Raw genomic sequence first — 5926 nt, 5'->3', positions numbered from 1 at the left:
GCCCACCCTCAGGTTTGTTGAAGAAGTTTTTGCCTAATCTTCCCACACTTAATGGGAAATGGGTTTCTCAGGCCTTCGATTTTAGATATTCCCTGTCGAATTTATAAGTGTTTCAAAAAATGCTCAGATTTTAGTTTTGAGGAGAAAATGTCCTTGTGTAAAGGATCAAATAATCTGCCAGAAATATCCTGCACGTAGACTTGGTCCATAGGGGTTTGGGATGAATCATGCAGAGGGAAGTTTTCACAGTCGCTTTCCAACTGGTCAAAAGATGGCGAAGATTTTTGGAAAATATTTTGGGTTTCAAAAATTATCTGAACGTGCACAATGTCAAAATTGATGACCCTATTTGTAAACATTTGAATTAAAGAGTTTGCAGCGGACTTTTGAGTTCCTGTATATGGACCAGTACAGATGTATATTTGCCCATACAAAGCCATGGAAAGAAAGTGCGCGCACCTGTACTGGATTTGGAAAGACTGATTTAGTTGAGCCATCAAATATTGAAATCTTGAGTGAAACGAATGCCACACACCAAAAACAAAGAATGAGAAAGTTTCTGACAGACGAAAAGTCAAGAAAAAGAGTGTTAGAGCATCTGACAGAAACGACACACTGGTCCCCTATGGTTGCCTTTAACAATTCTGTGCAGTATTTGCAATGTAAACTTAAAAACTTGTGAAATTCAAAATCTCTCTTGTTTTGGTATCTCAATATTTTCGTGATTTTCCGTCTCCTTTCTCCCCCAGCCAAAACTTCCCACTCCAGATCCCAATCCTTTATGACTCCTTCCATCCTCTGAAGGAAATCCACAGAGGCCATCCCTTCACCTCCTCTGGAACACCTACACACACACCACAGCACACACACACACACACACACACACACACCACACCACGAACCACCACGCACACACCACACCACACCACACACAACAACACCACACAACACACCACAACACACACACCACACCACACCACAACACACACGACACACACACCACACACACCACAGCACACACACACACCACACACACCACACACCACCACACACACACAACACACACCCACCACATTAGATCGTTACGAACAGGTGACATCCCAAACCCAAGGGTTACAGGGGAACCCTAACCCTACTTGAGGGATTGCAGGGGGTAAGTAGAAAGATTAGGGATCCCGCAATTTAATATCCAAAGACTAAAAACATTTAATCAATGTTTAAAACCCAGCCTCAAGGGGGTCCCAAGGGAAAAGGATCCGGAACCACGTGGTTATAGATAATTTTTGAACTATTAAGTAATAATACCTCCATTAATCACATAAAGCAGCATATTCTCAATATGGTAGAAAAATGGATTAGCAACATTTTACATATTATACAAAAAATGATTTAAAAACAACCAAACCAAAAGCCAATTCGAAATTCCTCCTCAATCTAATTTATGTTATTTTCAATATTTTCAATTTATACGTATATAATTTAATTGATAACAAAACTTTTCTGCTTCCGTTTTGGCAAGTAACTGAAGCTGTCAGACGAGTTAGTTGTTTGAGTATTGAAATTACGTAAATATGTAAGGGTCCAATATTCGTATTCTGAGGATGTAGTGGGATCCAGTACTATGGAACCATGGCTTTTAACACGAAGGAAAGTACAAGTATTAATATCNGTGTGTATAACTAAATACACCCGTCATAAACAATACCGAAAACAGATGTACAGCGTGCTTTGCGGCTAAACCATCCAATCAGCGAGCTGAGGATCTTGCCTACATCTGTTTTCGGTATTGTTTATGACGGGTGTATTTAGTTATACACACATTCCTTCACATTTACATTTTAAATTGCATTAAAGTATTTTGTGAGGCCTTCTAAAATGTTTTTAAATATAACTAGGGTTCTAGTTGAAGAGTTTGTAAATCAACATGAACCGAAGCTGTTACCCGGCAACGCAATCGCACAACGTCACGTCCGTTAATTCCGCAAACACACACATGGATTAACATCGATTTAATACATTAATATAGCCTTTGTTTCTGCTAAAAGAGGTGTCGACCAGCTGGGGCAACAAGAAAATCGGCGAAATCGAGTGTGACTATTAAAAAATAAATCAATGACAATAACAACCGACCGTCGGTGTAGCATTTGCATTTCCGGGTATTTTTCCACTGGTTGGGCCATGTTAACAATACCGTATAACTGTCACGTTAGAAGGGACGAAATCGTGACATCTTCACGTCTCCCAGCATGGTAAATCGTTACATGTTCACGTCTTGCTGTGATACCGGGTTGTCCACAGCGGAAAATAAACAGTAGGACAACCATGGCAACCATGCGCGGGAAGTCTTCTTCGCTGCTTTTGTGGCAGGAGTACAGCGCCACTTACAGGCCCGGCATATGTACTACAGCGTCTCCAGCCCTTTCAAGTGGTCTCGTCTGAACGGACACGTTTCTGGTGCCTATATTGCGTGTGGACGGAATACTTTTTTGATATCGATTTCAGTCCGTTTGCGTTATCGCCCTCGTGTGGCTCCAGCCTTAATTTCTTCCCGTTAAGTGAGTATCGCACATTCATAGTTTATTACATTTCAAGAAGCCCTGAGACAACATTTTCGTGAAAAAAAAAGCCTGTTAACAACAGAAGATGGGGCTTAAAAACAGAAGATGTTTTCTCTCTCTGTAATGGCACTTTGTTTGTTTGTTTGGAAAACAGGATTTTATATATTGGATTGAACTGTCATTTGTTATAGTAAAAGTCTTAACAAATCCAAGACATTAATAAGGTCTTTTTGAAGCCAGTTAATTTGCTAGAAGTCGAGCTGTGCCTAAACTGCCAATTCTACATGAAAAGTGTTGTACATGCACAATCTGCTGGAAAAATCCCGACATACTTCAATTTTTACATTTGTTTTGGAGCAAGATGTCACGTCACATGTTCAACACACATTTTTCAGCCCTCTGGCTTTGGCCAAACACCTTTTCTTTTGAATTATGTCCCCCATTTAGGGAGAGGATGTAAAGGCACTCTGGGAGAAAAGGCAAGCAGTATATTAAGTCCAATTTCCATAAGCCTGGCTCTAAATTAGACATTTGGTGGTGCTTTAAGTAAAACCTAAAGGTAGCAAGAGGCCAGAGTGGAGCCAGAGAGATCAGGAAGATATATGGTGACATCTAAGCTGTTCTTTGCACGCCACAAAAACTTGACTGCATCACAAAAATCTACCTAACTCAGAAGTGAGAGAGGGTGGACGTGACCTCTATTCATGCTCTTTCTGCATGTTTAAGTGTGTGTAGCATGGTGCTCAGATAAACAAAACAGAAACAAATATTGTATGTTGTTATGTATCGGCGAGTGTATGCTTTTTGTGCATGTTAGAGTGCAAGAGAAACAGAATAAGTTGTAGTCTTCACGTATTAAGACACAAATCACTTCCAGAGAGTTATGAAGTTTCCATCAGATCTGCAGAACCTTTTCGCATCTTAAAGGTCATTATTGTTTTCTCTAGCAGAAACAGACACATAATTTTTGTAAAAAAAACCTACTCTGTTACCTGCCAAGGACCTAACAGGAGACACACAAAACAAAAACATACATGACAAATAAGTCAAATATGTAAAATGTAAAAGAATAATGGTGTGTATACTTACATAATTCATATTTGTATTGGAGTGAATACAGTACCTTTTCCATCTCACTGGGGTCCCTGTGGATTTTTAGCATCCTGGCTCCAGTTTGTGACATTAAACAAATGGCTTTCCATTGCTCCTACATAGGTATCAAGATTAATGACCATCAATGTGAGATGTCAGTGTCATGTAAAATATGTCTGCATGGTGGAAGTGAATCTGTCATGAAATCAAGTCACCAAAGAGGAAAAACTGTGTTTCTCCAATCTAGGGGCCAGGTCTTTGGACTAAAAAGCTCATTTGTATCCATTCTGCAGGGTTTTTGTTGGTCTCGTTGATTTAAACAAGCAAAAGTATATAGCACTTGCCTTAGGGAGACATGTATGAAGCATTCTCGTCGGACCTTAAGAGACAATATGTGGTTTTAATTGAAAAGGTATGAAAAATAAAGGAAAATGTTCAAATGTTTTGGAAATTTGGCAGAGGACAGCATGAGTGCAGGACAACAAGCGCTTTGTGTTTTTTCACGTCTATCACAAATTAAAAAATAAGTTTAAGTGAAAGAAGAAGCCAGAAAATAGGTTATGATGTGGTTCTTTTTTTAATCTTTCTGTACTTATGTGGCATTAAGGAATGATAACCTTAGACCTGCTCTCCAAACCTGAACTTACTGAAGAGGTTATACTTTGATTTCATTTTTAGGCTAAAGGAGATGGTTGCCACAAGACAGTAATTCCCTACCACACATATAATTAAATGTGATTACATACCTGTATCATTAGCTCTGCCTTTCCCTGTGACTTCTTGCTTTCCTTTGATGATTCACTCTGCAGTTCTTTTGAGAGCTATGAGTGTGTGACTTAAACTTAAACTTATTTTTCTCTCTCGTAAATTGTGTGCGATTAAAGACATTTCCCTATTTGTTGCCAACTGGTAACCCTGCGCCACATCTTGGCCGGATAAAATAATCTAAAATAATAGCTTCACTATATAAATTAGAACATGGTTTATATTTAAAATGAGACTCAACAACATGCTATAATGACCTAAGATTCTTCAACATTGGATAATTCTTTCATTGAAACTGCATTGGTTCATTGGCATGTGTAACTCAGTTAAGAAAATACATTCGTAGTAAGTGGTGAAAAGTTCCTTTCTAGTGCAATCTTGAGCAATTATTTTTTTTATATTCATACTTCTTCCTCCAATGGCTCATTTCAGAATAACTTATCACCCAGTATATTATTGCATTACTGGCGGCGCTAGGGGGTGGCTACTTGGACTCAAGCCCCGGATGTTTTCTGAAAAGCCCCGAATGTTTCACGTAAGGCGCTTTAAAAAAAAAAAACGTCTCGTGAGTAATGTGCACTACCGGAGTCCAACAGAGAGGCAGCAGCTGCGGGACAGTAGCCTGCGTACTTTGTAGCCTTCCCTGCCGTGAAGAAGAAGGGATCCTTTGTTAGCGTGAAGAGCAGCCCAGGCTCACAGGCTTCACAGTTCATGATGAGCATGCTCCACTAGCACTCCCCCCCCCCAGTTCTTATTCAAAAGAAGACCTTAACTTAAAGTATTCTTTAATGTTTGAATAAAGCCTTATTAGTTTGTCTGTTTTACACATCCTCCTATTAATATCTTTGGACGTAATGCACTAAACTGTTTTATTGTAGAGATCACTACAGTATCTTCTTGATATTTTCTATTCTATATTTCTATCATTGACCTTCTACTTTCCCCCTATGTTGTATTTAGGCTACTCTTAATATTCAAATGTTTTCATCAAATATAACATATTCAACAAAAAAAATGCAATAACGTGCTTTAATCACTGGGTTAAAAAACTGTCAAGTTTACAGTGTTAACACAATAAATTATACTTTTCCAGTATAATTTCCAGTTTAGTTATAATTATATCAAACATAATATTACTATTAACTTTATTGTGAAATTAAAACAGAACGGTAAAGAAAAATAGCTGGAAAGGTAGTTTCTGAAGATGTTACAAATAACACAGCATACAATGCCATAATAACTTTGTATTCTTAGTGTAGGACACTTATGTATGTATAACATCTGAAGATGTGTAGTTTTATTCATGTTTTCACATAATTGTACAGGATATTGCTATAATATTATAGCTGATAATGTATATATATATATCATATATATTATGATATATATAATGTAATATATCAGATATTAATGTGTAAACACATTAAAACCTCTTAAACCCGAAGGGGCCGCAATCACAACATCTGCAAGCAAAAGTGTCTGAGGGCTTCTTAAGATTTAATAAACTATAA

At 38.0% G+C, this 5926-nt stretch overlaps 1 long non-coding RNA gene across 1 annotated transcript in view; it reads right to left on the bottom strand.

Moving 5' to 3' along the window:
• Nucleotides 1–105: 105 nt before the first annotated feature.
• Nucleotides 106–5926, bottom strand: part of LOC104966839 (uncharacterized) — a 7648-nt gene continuing 1827 nt past the window's right edge. Inside the window, exons 2-3 of the long non-coding RNA XR_800681.1 lie at nucleotides 1818–1823; nucleotides 106–122 (exon numbers count right to left, since the gene is read on the bottom strand). This is a non-coding gene — a long non-coding RNA (uncharacterized lncRNA). The remainder of the gene's footprint in view (nucleotides 123–1817; nucleotides 1824–5926) is intronic.

The sequence above is a fragment of the Notothenia coriiceps genome, unplaced genomic scaffold (genome assembly GCF_000735185.1).
Source record: "Notothenia coriiceps isolate Sejong01 unplaced genomic scaffold, NC01 NC01_scaffold00037250, whole genome shotgun sequence".
NCBI classification, from domain to species: domain Eukaryota; kingdom Metazoa; phylum Chordata; class Actinopteri; order Perciformes; family Nototheniidae; genus Notothenia; species Notothenia coriiceps.
The sequence above is the reverse complement of the archived record's forward strand: the minus strand, read 5'-3'. Positions and strand labels throughout refer to the sequence as shown.